Source organism: Mandrillus leucophaeus, unplaced genomic scaffold (assembly GCF_000951045.1).
Source record: "Mandrillus leucophaeus isolate KB7577 unplaced genomic scaffold, Mleu.le_1.0 Scaffold209, whole genome shotgun sequence".
Lineage (NCBI taxonomy): Eukaryota > Metazoa > Chordata > Mammalia > Primates > Cercopithecidae > Mandrillus > Mandrillus leucophaeus.
The window spans coordinates 2,875,666-2,899,969 of record NW_012102132.1 but is presented as its reverse complement, the minus strand read 5'-3'; the positions used below and the strand labels follow the sequence as shown (position 1 = coordinate 2,899,969).

General features: G+C 41.6%; 1 protein-coding gene across 2 annotated transcripts in view; it reads right to left on the bottom strand.

Annotated features, from left to right (window-relative positions):
* Nucleotides 1–24,285, bottom strand: part of USP9X (ubiquitin specific peptidase 9, X-linked) — a 148,691-nt gene extending 124,406 nt beyond the window's left edge. For both annotated transcript variants that reach the window (XM_011980179.1, XM_011980180.1), the window contains exon 1: nt 23,809–24,285. The gene's annotated coding sequence lies outside the window, so the exon portion shown is untranslated. The remainder of the gene's footprint in view (nt 1–23,808) is intronic.
* Between the last annotated feature and the right edge of the window lie 19 nt (nt 24,286–24,304).

Below are 24,304 nucleotides of genomic sequence, written 5' to 3'. Positions count from 1 at the left end.
ATTTATTTTGTCTCAGGCACTATTCTAAGCAAGTTAACCCTTAGAACAACCCTATTATCAGCCCAATTTCATGAGTAAAAAAACTGGCACAGAGAGAATATAGGCCGTCAAAGTGGTAGGAGCCAGGATTCAAACTCAGGCAGTGCAAGTGCCAGTGTCCTACAGTTTTAACTATCAGACCATACATCAATAATGTCAGAAAAGGGTGGGGGGAACTACCATTAATCTCACCATAACCCCACTCCCAAGACAAACTGTTTAGTTTTTGATGCAGAAATATGTTTTACAAAATTGGATTTTTCACTTAATTCACGATTTCCGCATGTTAAGTATTCTTTGTCACTGTTAGAGTACGTATTAAGGAGCTAAGACACAATTAGCTGTATTCCTCAGATATATGGAATAATAAAAAATCACGTTATAAAAATTAGCTGGGTGTGGTCGTGCACACCTATAGCCCCAGCTACTCCAGAGGCTGAAACAGGAGGATCACTTGAGCCCAGGAGTTTGAGGCCAGCCTGGGCAACAAAATGAGGCCACTTCTCTGGGGCGTGGTTGTGGGGGGTTATTTGAGAATGCTTCTCAAACAGACAGGAGTGGCTGAGAAGTCTGGGGATCTCTCCCTCTGACAGAGATAGAGTGTTAAATGGGGAGGTTCACGTTAAGGAGTCTGAAATACAGTAAGTTATTTTTAATAGTTGAGCCCACAGCTACAAACCTAAACATCCCTAAGTTATTTTAAAATGTGGCCTCTGCTCAAAGGTAAAAGCTTTTCTTTTCCTAGTTCCACCGGCACTGCCATTATCATTTGCACAGACCTTATCATTTTTACCACACATTATGATAAATTATACACAAGGCCAGTCAAGGTAATTATATTAAGCACAGGTTTCCTGCCCTCCCCACCCCCAGTGTGATGCTAGTTCTAGACAGCTTTAAATCCAATCAATAATTCAGGTTAATGCAAATTAACATGTCTAATTAATCTGCTAAATATGTTACTTGAGCTAAATGCTTGTGTTTTATTTCCAACACTATACACAGATACACACACACACACACACACACACACGCCCCCTTACAGACTCCTGATTTTTGTCACTAAATTACTGTGTACATCCATGGCTACTTCCTATGGATAACTTCCTACAAGTCACTGCAACAGAACTACATCCTGCATTCGAAATTCTTGTGGCAGCAGCAATTTATTCTTTTAGAAATGCTCACTAATTGGCCAAACACCCTTATTCAAACCTCCTCCATACTGAGCGTCTGTCAAGTTGTATGTACACAATTAGGGTACTGAAGCTTTTACATACATATAAACTTCAGCATCTTATCCAAAGCATTCTCAAACACAAATTTTTAAGTGGCTGTAGGCAATTTGAGTAATTTTACGTTCAAAAATAACTTTTGGAATGGTGCCATCAGAGGCTCTGTAAATGCTCTCCCAGTGAAACAACTGTAACTGGTGAAAATTATTTTTTTAAAAAACAAAAAAACACTAAAAGCCTCTGGAAATTGTCCTAAGGGCATATAGCAAATGAAAAAATAACTTATTTAAGAAAATCTACCATATCTCAATAAGGACAGTCTGTGGCATTTGAGTCAGCTCAGCAGGACAGTAGCTCCACTCCGGAGAATGGCCAAGAACACACCTCCCCTGACCCAGCTCCCAGTTGATGGTATCTCTCCAGGAAGGAAAGACATCCAGCATTTCTCATCACCCCCAACTTTGAGTTGCAGAGGCTCTATTGCAGGCAAGAATGGCTAAGAAGTCTGGGGCTCTTTTTTCCAGCTAGGCACCACTTGTGAGGCAGACGCTCTTAACCCCAGGTGCAGCAGGTCAAGAAAAGCGTGGTCCTAATGGCCCCCACCCTACCTCACTCAGAGTCAAGATTCCATGACAGGCAAAGTCAAGCACCCTGCTCAAGAAGCAGAGGTGTCACTCTGAGAAGTGAGCCACAGTCCAACCCAGTTCTGAAGCGGTGGTGTAAAGATTTTGCCCAGGGGGAAAGGCAGGCCTTAAGAACAGAGTTCTGAAGTTGTCTTAAAGTGAACTATTTGAAACGATACGGTAATATGCTGCCTGAGGGTGTGTTGGAAAACAACAGAAAACAGGAGAGATCATGGCAATAAGCAGCTATCAAAAGACCTACTAAAAATGCAAAAAATTGGCCAGGCGCAGTGGCTCACGCCTGTAATCCCAGCACTTTGGGAGGCCACCGCAGGCGGATCACGAGGTCAGGAGTTCAAGACTAGCCTGGCCAACATGGTGAAACCCCATCTCTACTAAAAACACAAAAATTAGCCAGGTATGGTGGCAGGTGCCTGTAATCTCAGCTACTCGGGAGGCTGAACAAGACTCTGTCTCAAAAAAAAAAAAAAGAAAAGAAAAAGAAAAGAAACCATCAACCAAATTTATTTCAAAAATGAATTCAGGGCTGGGCGCAGTGGCTCACACCTGTAATCCCAGCACTTTGGGAGGCTGAGGCAAGTGGATCACCTGAGGTCAGGAGTTTGAGACCAGCCTGACCAACATGGCAAAACCCCGTCTCTACTAAAAATACAAAAAAGCAGCTGAGTGTGGCGGCAGGCACCTGTAATCTCAGCTACTTGGGAGGCTGAGGCAGGAGAACTGCTTGAATCCAGGAGGCGGAGGTTGCAGTGAGCCAAGATCGCGCCATTGCACTCCAGCCTGAGTGACAGAGCAAGACTCTGTCTTAAAAAAAAAAAAAAAAGAATTCAGAAATCAACTTCCAGTATGACAACCTGAGGAGCATGACAAGACACATCCTCAGTTAAAGAACACTGGTAAATGCAATTATGCAAAATTATAAGAAAACAGTATGACTGCATATTTCTCCTTTCTCTTAACTCATTTAAAATGCGTTGTTTAAAACAACACGTGTATAATTCATTGTTGAGCCTCTTACATATAGAAATGTTTTCCAGTAACAACATGAATTAACGTGAAATGCATCAAAGATCTAAATTAAGGTAAAAAACTATAGAACTCTTAGAATACATGGGGGCATATCTTAATGACCTAGGATTTGGCAATGGATTCTAACAGGTACAACACCAAGAGCAGGAGCAACAAAATAAATAGATAAATGGGACTTTATCAAAATTTTAAAAATTTCTGTGCTCCAAAGAACACTATAAACAGTGAAAAAACAACCCACAGCCCACAAATTACAAGAAAAATATTTTCAAATAATGTGTCCAGTAAGGGACTTGTATCTAGAATACACAAAGAATTCATACAACTCAATAATAACAAAAAGACAACCCAATTGAAAAATGGGCAAAGGATCTGAATGTGTAAGACACACAAATGGTCAATAAGCATACGAAAAGATACTCAGTATCATTAGCCATCAGGGAAATGCAAACCAAAACCACAATGAGATATCACCAGGATGGCTATAATCAAAAAGGCAGAAAATACAAGTGATAGCAAGGATAAGGGGAGAAACTGGAACCCTTGTGCATTGCTGGAAGAAATGTAAAATGGTGCAGTCACTGTGGAAAACGTATGGTGATTCCTCAAAAAGTTAAACACAGAATTGGCCGGGCGCGGTGGCTCATGCCTGTAATCCCAGCACTTTGGGAGGTCGAGGTGGGTGGATCACGAGGTCAGGAGTTCAAGACCAGCCTGGCCAAGATGGTGAAATCCCGTCTCTACTAAAAATACAAAAATCAGCCGGGCACGGTGGCGGGATCCCAGCTACTTGGGAGGTTGAGGCAGGAGAATAGCTTGAACCAGGGCTGCAGAGGCTGCAGTGAGCTAAGATGGAGCCACTGCACCCCAGGCTGGGTGACAAGAGTGAGACTCTGTCTCAAAAAATAAAAATAAAAAAAAAGTTAAACACAGAATTTACGTATGATACATACAGCAAACCCACTTCTGGGTATACATTCAAAAGAACTGAAAGGGACTTAAACAAATACTTGTACATCCATGTTCATAGCAGCATTAGTCACAATAGCCAAAATGTGGAAGCACATGTATCTGTTTGACAGATGAATGTGTCAATAAAATAGATATACAAACAATGGAAAATTATCCAGCTTTAGAAAGGAAGGAAATTTTGACATGCTACAACATAGATGAACCTTGAGGGCACTATGTTAACTGAAATAAAGCAGTCACAAAAGGACAAATATTTTATGATTCCACTTATGACATACCTAGAGTCATCAAATTCACAAAGTAGAATACTGGTTGCCACTTTCCCCCCAACACATTAATGTTTTGTACCCACAAGTAACAGAAGCTGAATGCAGCATGGGGTTGGGGGTTATAGGTCTGAACCAGATGCTCATCACCACCACCCCCTACCCCCTTGCATTCTTCTTCTTGGCTTAGTCTGGCCACATGCTCTGTCTCAGAAGTATGTATGCAGTTCCATCTGATATTTATACATCTTAGCCTTGTCTCCCTAACTCAGTCACCCCAATCCTCCCCCTTATACCTGCCCCTTCCATCAAGCTATCCTTTTTCAAGTACTGTATTTATCGTAGTTTGTCAGAAATTCAGGATCTTTAAAACTGCTATTTTACTGGAATTTTTGTTTTGTTAGTGCTCTAATTATAAAGTAACGCAGCTTTAGAGTGATCAGTTTACTCTTAATCCCATTTTTCCCTATACACATTGTTAGTTTTTGGTACCTGATTTTTGCAGACTATGAGGTTTTCGGCAATGCATATACTGCAACATAGCAGACAGGTCAACAATAGATGATTAGTTCTAACTCCAGGTATCTTTTTTTTTTTCTCTCTCTCTCAAGATGGCTAATACCTCCAGAGACTGTTGAAAAGCTTTAATAGAATGCATGTGAAGTACCAGACACACAGAGGGACCCAGTCAAGAGTAGGTGTTTTAACAAGTGCTGGTTATTCCTCTCTTTAAATGCTGATTATTATCCCCTTTTGACAATTCTTATCTTTGAACCTTCAGAGGGTCCCTATAAATATAATCTCTAGATCAGCCCAGAGGAAAATTATTCTCCCAACTATAAATAATCAGAATTTTCTGCTCCTGGCATACATACTACAATTGCTTAGGTTGATTTTTAAATACATGAACAGCCTCAACACTTTTACTGATATAGCTGTTATTCCATTGCATTAACACAGGATCCTACCACATTTTAAAATTATTTTGTCCTATTTTTTAAAAAGTAAATTTCAAGTTAAAGGTTTAGGCCGCGTGAAGTGGCTCACACCTGTAATTCCAACACTTTGGGAGGCCGAGGTGGGCAGATCACTTGAGCCCAGGACTTGCCCAGCACACCAGCCTGGGCAATATGGCAAAATTCTCCTCTACAAAAAAATACAAAAATTAGCTGGGCGTGGCGGCATACACCTGTAGTCCCAACTACTGGGGATGCTGAGGCGGGAGGATGACTTAAGCCTTGGAGTTCAAGGCTATAGTGAGCCATGATCGTACCACTGCACTTCAGCCCGGGTGACAGAGCGAGAACCTGTCTCAAAAAAGGGGGAATGGGGGTGGTATCTTACCCTCTAGAAGACAATTCATAGCATAATATTCCTATCAGATTTTGTGCTGGCTCTAAAAAAAATTTGACAGTAGGGAAAGTTAAACTAATAATGAGATAAAATTATGTGGTGCTATACAACTTACTAATTATCTGTTGGGTGAAAGAATGAACAAATGAACGACCCTTTTAGGTAGAAATATAAATATATTTCCCATTTCATAAATAGAGAAATAACCTAGTAAATAGAGAATTGCAGTCCCAGTTCCAGTCATCTAATGCCAAATGCTAGGTTTCTATCAACAATATTAAGTAAGCTGGCTCAAACTTGCAAATTCTGGTTCCACCGTAACAGAATTTTCAAAAACTAATCACTCTCTATTTCAATGTTGCTTAAATAAACGCAGAAATGAAATTAGGATTAAATTCCTTATGCTTACTGCTCTTATAACTAAAACCAAAATAAATTTATAAACAAAATACAAATAAAACTATTAAAATAACATGACAGATGGCAGTGTATTACTGAATGCTAAGGCATGGGTTCGAGTTTTGCCTGGCTATACCACCATCATATGTTCCTACTTCCACTTGAATGATTACACTACTCTATACACATAGTGTCCTGTGGCATCATTTGCCCTTGGCACCATCATGTTATTCATGTGTTAGGTCTGCCTCTGTTGTTCTCATTAACCCACAAATCTAATGTTACAACTAAGCAAGGCAATAAAAACACAAAGCTAACGTAAGTACTGAAATGATGTTAACAGTTCTTGATTATGAGGCATTCATCTGGATAATCCAAAATGCATATACTAATGTTGAAGAATATCATCAAAATGAAAAAACTTACTTTAAAAAGAAAACACCTGTTTTTAACTCATTAATCGTTACAAAGGCTGTGAAGTTCCAATAAATCTCAGTCCCTAAATCAGCCAATAGGTGAGCTATGTTGACTTAATATTAGACATAAGTCACATCAAATGTTACAGAATGCGGGTAGGCCTAACTATCAATCTACTCTGTTGAAACAACAGGTTAAGATAAACTCAAAGTTAGGCCAGGCGTGGTGGCTCAAGCCTATAAACCCAGCACTTTGGGAGGCCAGGGCAGGCAGATCACCTGAGGTCAGGAGTTCAAGACCAGTCTGGCCAACATGGCAAAACCCTGTCTCTACTAAAAAATACAAAAATTAGCCAGGCGTGGTGGCGGGCACCTATAATCACAGCTACTAGGGAGGCTGAAGCAGGGAGACTGCTTGAACCCAGGAGGTGGAGGTTGCAGTGAGCCAAGATTGCGCTACTGCACTCCAACCTGGGTGAGAGAGCAAGACTCCATCTCAAAAAAAAAAAAAAAAAAAAAGGTAAATTCAAAGTTATCTGTTAACAGCTTTTTACCAATCTTTGTCAAAATTATCTAACTTTTCTAAGTTACTAACCCAATCATGAAATGCTGACCCAATACACTGAAAACAAAGATCTCATTTCATTTATTCAACATTTCAGACAAGGCAGTATTAATAATTAACTTTTTTTTTTGAGACAGAGTCTCATTCTGTCGCCCAGACTTGAGTGCGGGGCGTGATCTCAACTCACTGCAACCTCCACCTCCTGGGCTCAAGCAATTCTCGTGCCTCACCCTCTCAAGTTGCTGGGATTACAGGCGTGTGCCACTACACCCCGCTAATTAATTTTTTGTATTTTTAGTACAGACAGGTTTTCCCTATGTTGGCCAGGCTGGCCTTGAACTCCTGACCTCAAGTGATCTGCCCACCTTGGCCTCCCAAAGCGCTGGGATTACAGGCGTGAGCCACTGCGCCCAGCCTAATAACATTTTTTATGTGTCTCCATTGGGTGTTCTTTTTGCCTGTATCTTCCAAAACTACATTGGTTAAGTCATAAATGTAAAGAATCTGAAAAAGCACACCAAAGAATTTCAAATGATTTTTAATTGATGAGATTATCATTATAAATTATATTTAAGTTTTTAAAAATAGCACCCTTGAGATCTATCTAATTCACATACCATACAAATCGTCCATTTAAAGTGTACAAGTCAAAGGTTTTCAGTATATTCAGAGTTGCACAATTATCACCAAAATCAATCTCAGATTATTTTTTTATCGCCCCCAAAAAGAAACTACATACCATTAATAGCATTCTCCCTTCCCTCCAACCTCCCCTCGGCCCCATGCTAATCTATTTTGTCTCTATGAATTTGCCCATTCTGGACATTTCATACAAATGGTATCATATGGTATGAGGTCTTTTGTGACTGGTTTCTTTCACTTAAGCACGACATTTTCAAAGTTCATCTAAGTTGCAGCACGTATCAGTACTTCATTTCTTTTCATTGACAGATAATATTCCATTATATATTTATGTATTCATCACTTGATGGACAATGGACATTTGGGTTGTTTCTGTAATAGTTTTATACACACAAATTCCATTAAGAAAGATCTGAGAAGAAGTATCTTCTAAAGTCATTGTTTATTTTTTTTTTTTTTAACTTACTTTGAGACGGAGTCTCGCTCAGTCGCCCCAGGTTGGAGTGCAGTGGTACGATCTCTGTGCTCACTACAACCTCCACCTCCCGGGTCCAAGTGATTCTCCTGCCTCAGCCTCCTAAGTAGCTGGGACTACGGGCGCCCGCCACCACGCCCGGCTAATTTTTTTTTTTTTTTTGGATTTTTGGTAGAGATGGGGTTTCACCATATTGGCCAGGCTGCTCTCGAACTCCCGACCTCGTGATCCATCCGCCCCGGCCTCCCAAAGTGCTGAGATTACAGGCGTGAGCCACAGTGCCTGGCCGGCTCCTCTAAAGTCTTTATATCTTTGCACAATTAATCCTAAAGATTCGAACACTCAAAATAACACCATGAGGGCTAATACTCAAAACAGAAAAATCTAAAGTGAAAGCTGTATCAAGTTACTGCAAATGAAATTTTCAAATACAACGTTAAAGCAAAAATGAAAACATTAAAAATTTAAAATGTAGTATATAAAAAACAAAAATATTTAAATTCAGTATGTGTTACCTTCTCCCCGTAATTATAGAGACACTATTATTAAACAAAGAGACCAGAGGTCAGCAATTTTTTGACAGAATATCACATATAAAATTAGAAGCACAACAGCTAAAAGCAAGGGATGCTCATCTTTAAAACAGGAGAGTTGGCCAGGTGCAGTGGCTCACGTCTGTAATCCCAGCACTTTGGAAGGCCGAAGCAGGTGGATCACCTGAGGTCAGGAGTTGGAGACAAGCCTGGCCAACATGGTGAAACCCCATCTCGACTAAAAATACAAAAATTAGCTGGGCGTGGTGGTGGGCACCTGTAATCCCAGCTACTCAGGAGGCTGAGGTAGGAGAATCGCTCGAACCCAGGAGGAAGAGGTTGCAGTGAGCCAAGATCGCGCCATTGCACTTCAGCCCAGGCAACAAGAGCGAAACTCCATCTCAAAAAAAAAAAATTTTTTAATAAAAAATAAAATAAGAGAGTTGCATGCTAAAGACCCTTTTAGCTAGATTTTATGAAAGAGCAAATAATACCTGTGTGCCGTTGGCAAATGCAAGACAGGAGGCAACATTAACAAGGAAAAAATGCTAATTAAAAAGGACGATTGAAAGAACTTATATGCAGTAGAGAGCTCATTTACTCAGACATTATGTAATGCAGTGGTTAACACTAAAGACTGAAGATAAACTGCCTTAGTTTGAATTCCTGTTCTACCACTTAACTAGGTGTACAAGCTGGGCAAGTTATTCAACCTCTGTGCCTTGGTTTCCTTATATATACAACAGAGACAGTAATATCTATCTACCTTTTACAACTGCTGTGAAGAATATAAAGAATGTATGCAGGTGAAGCAATTTCATAGATCCTCACACACAGGTATTAAGTGTTAGTGATTATTACCTGGGAGAAGTTTACAAAGTAGAGTAATAGTAAGAACTAAATTGAACTTATAATTTACAATAGAGCAGCACAATGTGACCACCAAGGAAAAAACATCTAAATTAGACTGGGATATACTGAAATATGTAAGATGAAATGGGCCGGGCGCGGTGGCTCAAGCCTGTAATCCCAGCACTTTGGGAGGCCGAGGTGGGCGGATCTCGAGGTCAGGAGATCGAGACCATCCTGGCTAACACGGTGAAACCCCGTCTCTACTAAAAATACAAAAAACTAGCCGGGCGAGGTGGCGGGCGCCTGTAGTCCCAGCTACTCGGGAGGCTGAGGCAGGAGAATGGCGTGAACCCGGGAGGCGGAGCTTGCAGTGAGCTGAGATCCGGCCACTGCACTCCAGCCTGGGCAGCAGAGCGAGACTCCGTCTCAAAAAAAAAAAAAAAGATGAAATGCTGTCTGGTTTTTGTGTCAAAATGGAAAGGGTAGGTAAAAAGAGACTAGCCATGAGTTGAAGCTGATTGATGGGCATATGGAAGTTTATCTACATCTGTGTGTTTGATTTTTCCTTAATAAAAAGCTTGGAAAGGGAGTAAATTAGAAGAGGATAGAGAGTATCTATTAAAGGCTTCTCAGAAGAGGGATTAGTCAAGCGTGTGCCACCATGCCTAGCTAATTTTTGTATTTTTAGTAGCGACGGGGTTTCACTATGTTCGTCAGGATGGTCTCGATCTCCTGATCTCGTGATCCACCTGCCTCGGCCTCCCAAAGTGCTGGGATTACAGGCGTGAGCCACCATGACCAGCCAATTAAGTTTTTTTTAAAAGCCTCGTTTCAGAAAATTCATTCAACGAGAGATTTTGAGCTACAAAAGATGTATTGGTCAAGCTTCAAATTTTATAGGTAAGCAAGAGTTAAACAGTAAAGTGACCAGTGAGCATGTGAAAGTATTCTGAACACTAGACACAAACACAAATTTAAGCCACCAGATATTCCTAAACTGCCACCAAGATGGCTAAAATTAGAAACACTGACTGATAATAATACCAAGTGTTGATAAGGAAGAGCAACACGACCTACTGTTAGTAGGAGTTAAAACTGGTAAAACTACTTGGGAAATCTGTTTCGCAGTATCTACTAAAGCTAAACACGTATGTATCCTATAAACCAGCAATTCCAATTCTGGATATGCAGCAAAAGACCACCAAAAGACATATACAAAAGTGTTCATGGTAACACTCTTTATATTGGTGAAAACACTGTGAACAATCTCAAATGTCAGCCAGACACAGAGGCTCACACCTGTAATCCCAGCACTCTGGGAGGCTGAGGCAGGAGGATTGCTGGAGCCCAGGACCTCGAGACCAGCCTGAGGTAACATAGTGAGACTCTATCTCCATAAAAAAATAAAACCAATTATCTGGGCATTGTGGCATGTGGCCATGGTCCCAGCTACTCGAGAGGCAGAGGTGGGAGGAATCGCTAGAGCCTGGAAGGACAAGGCTGCAGTGAGCTGTGATCACACCACTGCACTCCAGTCTGAGTAATAGATCAAGACCCTGTTTCAAAACAACAAAAAAACCCCACCTCAATCCAACAGAATGGATAAATAAATCATGTATGTAATACAACACTATACAGTAATGAAAAAGACGAAGTTGGCTGGGCACGGTGGCTCACGCCTGTAATACCAGCACTTTGGGAGGCCGAGGCAGGCCCATCACCTGAGGTCAGCAGTTCGAGACCAGCCTGGCCAATGCGGCAAAACCCCATCTCTACTAAAAATACAAAAATTAGCTGGGTGTGGTGGCGCGCGTCTGTAATCCCAGCTACTCGGGAGGCTGAAACAGGAGAATCGCTTGAACCCGGGAGGCAGAGGCTACAGTGAGCCAAGCTCGCGCCACTGCACTCCAGCCTGGGCAACACAGCAAGACTTCATCTCAAAAAAAACAATAAAGAAAAAGACAAAGTTAGTGATCATGTGTTCAGCAAAAGCAGCCAGATACAAGAATATATAGTATATTACTCCATTTATCTGAAGTTTAAAAATTGGCATAACATTCATTAGAAGAGAGGTCAGGCCGGGCACAGTAGCTCACGCCTGTAATCCCTGCACTTTGTGAGGCCGAGGAGGCCAGATCACTTGAGGTCAGGAGTTCAAGACCAGCCTGGCCAACATGGCGAAACTCCTGTCTCTACTAAAAATACAAAAATTAGCCAGGCATGGTGGCAGGCACTTGTAGTCCCAGCTAGTCTGGAGGCTGAGGCAGGAGAATGGCGTGAACCCGGGAGGCAGAACTTACAATGAGCCAAGATCGCGCCACTGCACTCCACCCTGGGCAACAGCGAGACTCCATCTCAAGAAAAAAAAAATAAGACAGAGGTCAGGGTATTTGGGATTTTATGGGGAGGAGGTAGAGGCATAAGGGAACCTTACAGGGTGCTGCAAATATTCTATATCTTGATCTGAATGACTACACAGATGTACGTATTTTCTAAAAATTTATCAAGCTATACAATCTAATATTTGTGCATTTTACTGTAAGTTATATATATCAGTTAAAGTAAAATTTACAGTAGATAAGTCACTCAAAAGATAACATCACAACTTCTCTTGGCAGTCCAAGACACTGGTTCTCAAAGATCCCTGAGACCCTTTCAAGAGGTCAGAGTCAAAATTGTTTTCATAAGACTTTACTTGCAACTTTCACTGTCATTCTTTCTCAAGTGTACTATGGAGTTCTTCCAAAGGTTATATAATGTATTATATCGCAATAGATTGAACGCAGGAGGAGGCAGAGAATCCAGTTGTCTTCTATTAAGCTAGATATGAGATTTGTAAAACATGTAAACTAATGCCTCTCTTCTCACTAATTTTTGTTCTGGAAAAGTTATTTTTCATAAAAATATTATCTACATTGACCTGCAGTGGGGTTTTGTTACTTTTAAAAGCATACACAACTTTATTAAATGTCTGTTTTCATTTCTAATACAGTAAATAATCAATGGCTGTAACCCCACATAAACAAAAGCTCTTTGGGGTCTTCAATAATTTAAGAGTATAAAAGCATCCTGAGAGCAAGAAGTTTGAGAACGACTCACCTAAGAAACACAATAAAAATAAGCTTCTTTTGCTAGTTCTCTTACAGTAATAAGAAATGAAGTATCAACATTTTCTCTGAAACCATCTGTGCCAGATAAAAATCACTGTTACTGTATTTATCTGTGTATTTTCATCTTCAATTCAGAAAAAATAATTTTCCCCTAAATATTATTTCCCTTAGCAGGCTATACCACTTTTTAGCAACAGTTATGTTATTAAAGCTCAAGCTAGACTGCAGATGAAAACTTAACCAAACTTTAAGTTGCTCTGCCAACAAAGAAATTATACCCCTGGCTACAAAGTCTATGGTCCCTAAATTCACAGTACAAGCTGTGGGCCAAGCACAATTAACCCACAGGATTCTAAATAAAATAAAGCCCTTCAGACCACACAAAGGAGAAACAAGGGGGAGCAGACATTCAAGTTGTCGGATTGACAAGTAAATGGAGGAATATAACCAACTCCTAAACCCATTAACATGTTTTTACCTTTTTTATTTTCCTTTACTTGACAATTTCTCTTCTCTAGACTACAGATTTTTCCACATCTCTAGGAATAAAGATAAAATTTAAGAACTTAAAAAAGCAGTAAACTCACCTCTTGTCCAACATCTTGGTTTTACAGAGTCATGAAGACCCAAGAGGTTAGCTAAGTGATTTAACACAGGGAGTTGGGTAAGTGGAACTAAAGCACAGCTCTTGACCAGGCTCACGCCTGTAATTCCAGCACTTTGGGGAACCAAGGTAGGCTGATCACCTGAGGTCAGGAGTTTGAGACCAGCCTGGCCAACACAGTGAAATCCCGTCTCTACAAAAAATAAAAAAATTAGCCGTGGGTGGTGGTGCCTGTAATCTCAGCTACTTGAGAGGCAGAGGCAGGAGAATCGCTTGAACCCGGGAAGCACACGTTGCAGTGAGCTGAGATCGCACCACTACACTCCAGCCTGGGCAGCAGAGTGAGACTGTCTCAAAAAATCAATAAAATAAAAAAATAAAACACAGATCTTGTGAATCCAAGTCCAGTACCCTTCCACTGACTACATTCTCACTTAAAATAAAGCTAACCTCCAAAATAGGAAGCAATGAAATCATTACAATTATTTAAACGATCAGATTATTCACCTATGTTTGTATGTCAAAGTATTTTAAGGCAACATAACATCTACACACACCAAGGAGAGGCTACAATTAATGCTCTCTGGATGCCACAGTTTAACCCCTTACGGGGGGGAGGAGGGTGTGGGGGGACGATGACACTTTTGCTTTGATAATTCACTGTTTAAGGAACCACATTGGGAGAGTAGTCATTCTGTAACCCAGATTCCTTTCTCTCGATGACCTTTCAACAGATCTCAACAGACAGCAGCTCTCAGTGAGGAAAGGGAATTGGGAGGTGGCAGGAAAAGTTGAAAGGGAAGACAATAGAGGTGTTCTGCTTTTTAGCTCAGTACTCCATTCTGCGGCAGAAAAGCCAAACTCAAATTAGCAGCACCTCCCTCATACCATGGGAGCACCCCATTGATCTCCTTCCTTTATTCCATTCCCTAATCATTATTTCTTATCTTTCACAAGGACGGTTAAAATACTATCTCAATCCCCCAAGACCCAACTCTCCAACATATCTGCCACGAATGCCACCAGAATTATCTTCCGAAAACAAATACAAATCTAATGTCTCCTTTCACTTAAACTTGAAAGTACATCTCTCATTACCTTAACAGTAAAAGGCAAATGTACTAACATGGCACTCAAGGTCACCTCTTGTGATTTTAGCTTCACGCAAACTACCTTTCAGTCCCATCTCCCATAACCCCTCCCCTCCCAGTATCTCTAGTGTTCCTTCCACACTCTCCTACTAGTTCTTACTCTGAAAACATTATACTTCCACACTTTCATTGCTCCATGTCAAATAATGGTTCTCAATGTTGCCCCTAGGGCACAACTGGCAAGGTCTGAAGACATTGGGGGGGGGGGCGGCTATACCACTGGCATCTTGTGGGTAGAAGCCAGGGCTGAGTAGGACAGCACTTCACAAAAAAGAATTATCTGGCCCAAACTGTCAATAGTGTCAAGGTTAAAAAACCCTGCCTCATCTCAAGTTGCTCCCTCTGCCCGGAAGTCCCTGCTCTAATCTAAATCTAAAGTACATCTTTGAGGACCTCATCCAATGCCAAACAATGATTTCTCCATCTCTCCTACTACACTTTTCACACCTCCATTTAATACAGCTGTAATTGCACTGTATAATTGTCTGGCTCACCATCTTCAGAGCCTTGAAAGTAGAGAATCATCTTCATATACCCTCTGGTGACTAAAATGGCACAGGTTGAGCATCCCTTATCTGAAAAATCTGAAATCCAAAACGCTCCAATATCTGAACTTTTTTTTTGTTTTTTGAGATGGAGTCTCCCTCTGTCACCCAGGCTGGATGGAGCATAGTACCGCGATCTGGGTTCACTGCAACCTCCACCTCCCGGGTTCAAGGGATTCTCCAGCCTCAGCCTCCTGAGTAGCTGGGATTACAGGTGCACATCACCACACCTAGCTCATTTTTATATTTTTAGTAGAGACGGGGGGTCTCACCATACTGGCCAGGCTGGTCTCGAACTCCTGACCTCAAGTGATCTGCCCACCTCAGCCTCCCACAGTGCTGGGATTACAGGGGTGAGCCACCGCACCTGGCCTCAAATTTCGGATTTTGAATTTTCACTCACCCACAAGTAATATTCCAAATACTCCAAAATCTGGGGGAAAAATTACAAAATCGGGCACACTTCTGATCCCAAACATTATGGATAAGGCATACTAACTCAATCCTTCCCATAATGCACCGAGGATAACAAAGCAATCCTCAGCTGACACTGACATGGCTCAGATAATGATATGCACTGACATCAGACAAGAAACACGCCGGGCATGGTGGCTCACACCTGTAATCCCAGCACTCTGGGAAGACGAGGTGGGTGGATCACCTGAGGTCAGGAGTTCGAGACCAGCCTGGCCAAAATGGTGAAACCCCATCTCTACTAAAAATACAAAATTAGCTGGTATAGTGGCACCCACCTGTAATCCCAGCTACTCACGAGGTTGAGGCTGGAGAATCACTTGAACCCGGGAGGCGGAGGTTGCAGTGAGTCGAGATCATGCCATTGTACTCTAGCCTGAGCAACAACAGTGAAACTCTATTTCAAAAAAAAAAAGAAAAAAGAAATACACCCGTAGACACTACAATAGGTTCCTACTCCAACACTCAGTCTGGCCCCACAACCCCTCTTGCCTCAGCTCAGCACGCTCCAAGTCAACTCTTAAGAATCCTGGATAATTAATTATATCTACAAAGAACACAGTAAACAGATAATATACACACTAATTGAGTAAATGAGATTTTCTATATTTTCAAAAGTCTGGACAAATGCTGTACATAGCCAGTATCCTTTCACATTCCCCAAAATGTGAGAGAAGTCAAAAATTTCAAAAACAACAGTCACATGTTTTTAGGGGATTTTCCCACTCACAGAGTACAGAAAATTTTATTTCTAATTATACCCTCACCTTTCAAATTCATTCATAAACTTCATCATATATTTGCCACACTTAATTCCTATTTCATTCTAATTATTTCATTCACTATTTGAACAAAGCCAACTAACCGAACCAACAAGCATAACTTAATCCAGTAAGGTTTAAGATTCATATCCCTAACCAGTTCCCTCTGTCTCAAGGATATTTAAGACCTCCAGGTAGGCTGGGCATCATGGCTCACACCTGTAATCCCAGCACTTTGGGAGGCCGAGGCAGGCAGATCACCTGAGGTCAGGAGTTCAAGATCAGCCTGACCAAGATGGAGAAACCCCGTCTCTACTAAAAACACAAAATTAGCCGTGTGTGGTGGCGCATGACTGTAATCCCAGCTACTAGGGAGGCTGAGGCAGGAGAATCACTTGAACCCAGGAGGCGGAGGTTGCGGTGAGCCAAGATCGCGCCATTTATTTTTGTTTTCCACTCATTCTTATAAAAGGGCAAAATACACCTGAACTTGCACATAAACGCAAGATACTGCTGTACAAATACAGCAAAGCTGCTGAAACCAAACTATTCTCAGGCAATACCACCTTGCAATAAAAAGAAACCCTTTCATCAGCTAATGTACAGAAGTCTGAACCCAACTTAAGGAAAGGATTCAGAGTTGTTAACATATAGTGTATCAAATAGAAGGTCGAGCACAGGGGCTCAGGCCTATAATCCCAGCAACACTGGCAGGTCAAAACAGGAGGATCATCTGAGGCCAAGAGTTTGAGACCAGCCTGGGAAACACAGCAAAACCCATTCTCTACCAAAAATTAACCAGGTGAGGTGGTGTAGGCCTGCGGTCCTACTTACTCGGTAGGCTGGAGTGCGAGGATGGCTTGAACCCAGGAATTCCAGGCTACAATAAGCTATGATTGTGCCACCACACTCCAGCCTGAGTGACAGCGAGACCCCCTCTTAAAAAAAAAAAATCGCTGCTCTTAACTAGGGGCTGGCAAAATATGGTAACAGACCAATTCCAGCCTCCTGTTTTTGTACAGCTCGCAAGCTAAGAATGGATTTCACACAGAATATTTGTACTCAATTTGATGACAGGGAACACTCAACTTTACCCAATAAAGCAAAATACTGTATTACCTCCCCTCCACACACACACACCAAGTTGTTTTTCTCATTAGACCTAAGTTATACATAACTGTATTTAATTATATTTTTTATTTCACCAATAAAAAATTTACCCAATGTCCTCAATTTTGCCTCTTAGCCCACGAATCCAAAGTATTTACTATGAGGCCCTTTACAGAAAAAGTTTACTGATCCCTGCTCTGAACTCCAGCGATGTTACCAAGCAGAGCAACCAAAACTTTGTACACTACATCTCGACCACAGAGAAAACACTGTTAGGCAGAAATGGGTCCAATACCATACGGTGACTTCCACGCTCTCTGGGGTCCAAGTTAATAATGAGCGGCCTTACTTAGGAGTTCTAAGTAACCAGTTAACAGAAAAGACCAGAAATGAGAGATGTAACCAACAGCCTCAATTTATAACTCTCAATAGCCACCAAAGTCAGCAGGAATAAAATGGACATAGCTTCACCACTCCCTTTTTCCTTTCCACCCAATTCACAGCCTCTGTAGAAGATGGGATCTAATATCCAAGATCACCAGCTCAAACTCATCCCAAGGAAAACAATTCCTTTGATTATGGTTGACTAACATGGGTCGAACATGTTCAAAGCTCACATGATTGATAAGAATAAACTATAGGGTGCCATAAAATGAAGATGCATCAATTCTGTACAAGAGGCTGGAGGTAGTGCAAGTTAAATACTGCCCCAGATTTTCCCATTCAGGTAATCAAATGGTTATTATAAACAGTATTATTCTAGGTGCTCTGTAATACACAAAGGTAAAGGACAGAATCCCTGACCTTATTATCCATTACCAGAGAGACAATTTAATGTTAATTTTATGAGTGACTACAGAGAATTTAATAATTAATGTGATTTGACAGATATAGAAATAGCTTCATAAAGAAGGTAGTCTATGGCATGCTATCTTGGTCAAGTTACTTCACCTTTCACCTCTTTGAGCTATTTTTCTCATCTGAAAAATGAAGGGTCTGACTAGAAAGAACTGAGATCTCTTCCAGGACTCCTCGTTGTAATGGGATTAGTAAGACAAATGACTCCAAGTAGTAAAAAGAATTAGAAAAAATAAGCAAAATAGCAAGAATATGATAAACTACGTTCATCCAACAGTTACTAAATGTCTGTATGCCAGGCACTTTCTAGGTGCTAAGGATGTATCAGTGACTTAGAATGAAAGCCACTAACCTTAAAGATAGAATTTGAAGGACAAAACTAATCAAAACACCTAAACAAAGTAAATTAAATAGAAAAACACGCTGTGCAGAGATAACAGAGCATTAATACAGCAAAGGAATGGCAGGAGTAAGGGGTGACACCAGAGTATGTAATTTCCAGTCAAAAATTAACAGCATCAGAAGTATAGCTATTCCTAAAGCCAGGATGCCAAGAATTTCAAAAGAACCTATTTCTACTATACCTGACATTTGGGCTCACTGGAGAAAATTGGAGTTCAGAATGAAATTCTATTTAAAGTGACAAAAAAATTCAATTGGCATATACCATAACAAAGTTTTTTTTTTTTTAACAACTACTTAATCCAATCTCTCCTATGAGGTACATAAAAGAATGCCAGAAAATTAGCACTAAAGACTTTAGAGATCAGCTAGTCCAGCCCACCTCACTTCACATGTTAGCTTCTAGACAACAGTAATATTTAGAACAGCGCCTAGCACATAGCAGATGCCCCATAAGTATTTGTTGAATGGATTAAAAAGGAAACAAATGTCTTAACAGATATTAATGTTTATAGTAAAGCTGGAACCGTAACACTGAGAAGGTGCTAAGTGACAATAAATTTGATATGTATGTGCAAATATACTGTATATATTACGTTTGAGTGTGGAATCCCTGTCTCTTCTAGTGTTTGAGCTTTTCACTGCATGTCTGTGTTTCAGTCCGTAATTTTTGACTGTGTGACTAACAAAACGAAACTCAAGCAAGAGTACTACTGCCTAATGGTGGAACACATGCAAAGGGTCTCAGATCTCCCCTTTCCCTAAAAGGGATGGCAAAAAAACCCTGGTTACACATCAGACTCACCTGTAGAGCAAATATATATTTTGAAAAAGCTCCACAGATGATTGGTACACAGAGGTGGTAGAAAATCCTTGTTAGGCAGTGACTGAGAATAAAACTGAAAATCTATTTGCTGCCAAACATAAGGTATGTGTGTTTACACATGTTGAAGCCACCAAGATTTAGCATGGGTATGTTTGAAGAATAAATTTTAGGTAAGCGATCTCATCCTAACAATATACTTTTTCACAAGTTATTCCTTAAAAGTATATTACAATGGTCATCACTTTATAATCCACAATAACTAAATGATAAATTCAATGCCCAATATAGGTAAGTGTTAGAAGTTTTAAGTCTTTTTTCCTTATAACAATTACATCAACTTTTTCATGATCCCTGGAGTCCCATTTTCTATGATATAATTTAACAAAAAGATCTTTGAGGAATCTTGTGTCACACTAAGAATGCTCATAGGGCCAGGCCCAGTGGCTCATGCCCGGAATCCTAACACTTTGGGAGGCCCACGTGGGCAGATCGCTTGAGCCCAGGAGTTCAAGACCAGCTTGGGCAATATGGCAAAATCCCATCTCTACAAAAGACAAAAAAAAAAAAAAAATACAAATAGCCAGGCACAGTGGCAAGCGCCTGTAGTCCCGGCTACTCAGGAGGCTAAGGTGAGAGGATCACCTGAGCCCAGGAGAGGTCGAGGCTGCAGTGAACCGTGACCACTCGAGCCTCCGTGACAGAGCGAGAATCTGTCTCCAAAAAAAAAAAAAAAAAAACTCACAGATCCTGAACTCCCATAGGCCTCCCCACTGCCATCCCCCCACCATGCAGAATCTGGTCCAATGGACCAAGTGGATTAAGAGACAGAAACTCCAAATAAATGTCTGGTACTGTTATTTCATTTGTTCCATAAAACAATTATACATCAATCCCGAAACAACACAAAATTCAAAACGCTTAATCAAAATCAAACCGATTTTGACTAAGACAAATAAAACTCTAAATTCTCAAACTGAGATAACAGAATTTCATGTGATACTAAATGGTCATTTATGAGATCATTTAAATAAATTACTAGGAGACAAACGCATAGTTTCTACACCTTTTAGGAATGTTGTCTAATATTTTCTCATAAACTCACCAACTAAACTATCACCCTGAGCATGCTGGAAGATATATGGAAAGGGAGAAACCTATTTGCCATATAGCTTTTAACATATCCCTTGGGTAACCAAGATATTTATCAAATTGGAGACTATCTTGATAGTCTTAAAAACTAAACTATATCTAAACCTACTCTGGTACAAGAAACAAACCAAAAGCTCTAAATGCTTTTTTAAAAATAGCAATCAGTGTCATTTCACTAACATAGCACAGTAGTTGAAGCACCACTGGTTGAACCTGACAGACCTCAGACCCATCTCCGTAAGGCAATAAATGGAAAATGCTTAACAGTGCTGACACATAACTAACGCTCAAATGATAATCATGCTAATAACTGAAAACAATTGAGAAAAAAATCCATTTTCTTATTTATCCACTTGAAAGTTCTAACAAGATGATAAAAACAATAGCCCAGTGGTTTTCAACTCCCAAATGCATGTAAGAATCATCCACAATGCTTTTAAAATATACCTTTGCCCAGGCCCCATATCAGACCAATTAATCAGTCTCTGGGGGTGGAACCCAGGGATCAGTTTTTTTAATTGTTGTTCTTGTTTTTTAACCAGGCCCAGTGATTCTCATGTCCAGTCAGGGTTGAGGTCCAATGTATTAACTCTTTCCCAAATACTAACGTTAGACTCTATGTTAAAATAATACAAGAACTTAGCAATAAATAGGATGGCTTTCAAAAATACAGCTCCAAAAAGAACCAAATGAAAACTAAAATACGTTTTTTTCTCTTTTCGAAAAAAGAGAAAAACGATTCAAGACTCAGAAAACATACCTACAAGAGGGGAAACATAATGTAGGCTACCATAAAAAGTAATACGTTCTTTCAGAATAAAAACCAACTAACTCAATCTCAGGATAAGAGCCCCCTCACCTTCACTGCCCAAAAGACTTACAAAAACACTAACCCATTAACACACACTGCTAGATATTTCAAATAACGAATTCTTAAATCTGTTTTAAACAAAGATTGGTTTTAATACTAAAATTTTGAAACTAAAACGTTAGAAATTCATCTTATTAAATAAAAATAAGCTCAAAGACGCTTGTTGTGTGACCAACTAATCAAGAACTGGATGATTGGCAAATTCACGACAAACAACCATTTCAAAACCATAAGCTGCATTATATTACCACCATGTCAAAGAAAAATCTGAGAAGATAGCAAAGAAATCTCATATCTTAAGACATTAAAAACAAGACTCTGAAAGAAAAAAGATCTAAAATAAATCCTACTTGAGCATTCCATAGATAAAACATGAGAACTGGGAGGCTGAGGCGGGCGGATCACGAGGTCAGGAGATCGAGGCCATCCTGGCTAACACGGTGAAACCCCGTCTCTACTGAAAATACAAAAAATTAGCCGGGCGTGATGGCACGCGCGTGTAGTCCCAGCTACTCGGGAGGCTGAGGCAGGAGAATCCCTTGAACCCGGGAGGTGGACGTTGCAGTGAGCCGAGATCGTGCCACTGCACTCCAGCCAGGGCGACAGACAAAAAAACCAAAAAAAAACAAAAAAAAAACACCATGCGAACTATGGACTATGGAACACCAAACTAGAGACCCCAATAACCTGGTGAAAGGTAAAATATGCCCTTCAAAGTTCCTTCCTGAAGTAACTTAAGATTCACACATGTACTGTTGCTGGTGCTATTACTCCCTCCAGAAATTCTCAGAAACTACCAAGGTCAGCAAACAAAAGAAACATGAGAACGTTGATAACCAGAATTACAAGTTACACGTTCATGCAAAAAAAAAAAAAAAAAATATACAAGAAAAGGGGTAGAGATAATTAATATAGTCCAAATGTCCTATTTTTAAATTAGAGAAAACAAAACAGTAAAATACCAAAGACATTTTGAGTTCACCTGTGGAACACCAATTCCAAATACTTCAAGCTTTCACTCCACCCAAACGCTGGAACGATAAAGTTTAAAGGGTTAAAGTTAGATGTATGACACAGCACATTAGTTCAAAAATTGAGAAAAAGAATGTTGACATTTTTTATATTTAATACATACTTCTTCAAGAATTTGAAGGCATTTGCTGAAACCAAAATGGCAGCCCAGCGAATTAGAAGACCAGCGAGATCTAAAGGAGAGTTTGTAGTCTCTATTTTTAAGTTCAAGTGTACTAACCAGCCAAGCTAGTCATGGTGAAGGAGTTACCTAAGGGTAATTAGCTCCGAGAGGGTTAAGTACCTGCTGGAAAGTTTCCTAATCAATGCACCCCAAATTATTCCCCTCAAAAGTGAAAGTATACATACGTTAGGTAGATTCAGGGACTCATGGGTTTCCAGGTAAAAGAGCGGCACACACACTTCTCTCGCCGAAAAATAAAGTATGAATAATCTATACCTACAACTTGCTTAAACTAAAAGACAACCTGAAACAATTATATACACCTGTAAACTGCACCGTGTAAATTCAATTAACGTTATTAACTATGGAACTTCCAAAAAATAACATGCTTAATTTAAGCAGGTTCTACTAGAAATTTTGCAAATTCTCGTGTAAGTTCTAGTCGCTACAGAAATCCACACAAATAATTGAAGAAGCCATCTATACACCTGCTCTATAACTCTTTAACTTATTTCACAATGAATGAAAAATCAGCCATTTATCCAACCCTAAGCCTCACGTCACAAGAATCTGAAGATCTGATCACTAATAAACTCGCACATGCTAATATTTGCAGAAACAGTTAAAAATAGAAAGATAATAGGTCCAAGCTAGCTTGGAAACGATTTCTGCACTCAAAAACCCCTTTCACGGCTTTGGCCCTCTGCAAATTAAGCGGGGTTAAGGAAGTGTAGGAGGCCGATAACCCAGCTCCGACTCCAGGAGCCCAGGGCCGGGGAGAAACTGCGGGTTATCGCGGGAGGGTGGGGGGAGGCGGACAAGTCGTCAGGCCTGATAGCCAGGCGTAGCCGAGGCCTAGCTCCCCGACTCCAAATCACTCCACCTCAGTAATGGCGTTTGGTGTCAAGTGGAACCAGACCGGGTAGGAAAGCGGCCGCCGGGCCGGGGGCGGCCAACCCCCAAACCGACCCGGGCCCCGGGTGCGGACGGCGGGGGGGCTGCCCGCCACGCCCGGAGACTCCATCCTCCTACTCGGCCCCAGACAGGACGGGAAGGGGGAGGAGGGGGAGGGACGGAGCCGTCAGCCATTTTCCCTTACAGTCCAAAACACACAAGACACGCTCTCGGGACACCGGCTCCACACACAACACGGCCCCGCGCGCCCGCCCAGCCCGGGCCGGAGGAGGGGGAACGGGGAAGCCCCGGCCCGGCCGGCAGCCGCCGAGGGAAGAAGCTCACACACACGCACACCCCCCTCGCCCTCCTCCCCTCACCCACATCCAGCTGTTGGCCCCGGGAAGGCGCGTCGCCCCGGTGCAGCTGGCCACTCACCGCACGACACAGACGTCTTCTCAGAACCAGGGCACGTGGAGGCGGGAGGCAGCAGGCGACGCTGGGGCTCGGTCTCGGGACAAGACCTACCCTGGGTGCATCCCAGGCCCGTGGGTGACCGGCAACAAAGTGTATTGAAAGGCTGCGGCGGCCGGGCTCGGGGCTGAGGGCGTCTCAACCAAAAGGCTGCACACCCGGCGCCGGAACTCGCTCCTCGCCGCGCCCGCCTCCTCCTCCTCCTTGGCCGGCTACGGCCCTCTTCCCCCTTCTCCCCTCAGGCTGGGGCTCTCGCTGAGCTCAGACGGGCTCCGGGCGGTGCGTTTCTCCTGCGTCACCTCCTCCTGCTCCTCCTCCTGCAGCGACGGCTTCACCTTCCCCTAGTCGCCGCCTCTGTCCCCGTTCCGGGCCTGGTGGCTTTGCAGCAGCTCTCTCCTAGCTCCCGGCGCCGACCCAAGCACCGGGCGCTAAGGCGGCCGCCTCCCGTGAGAGAGAGGCG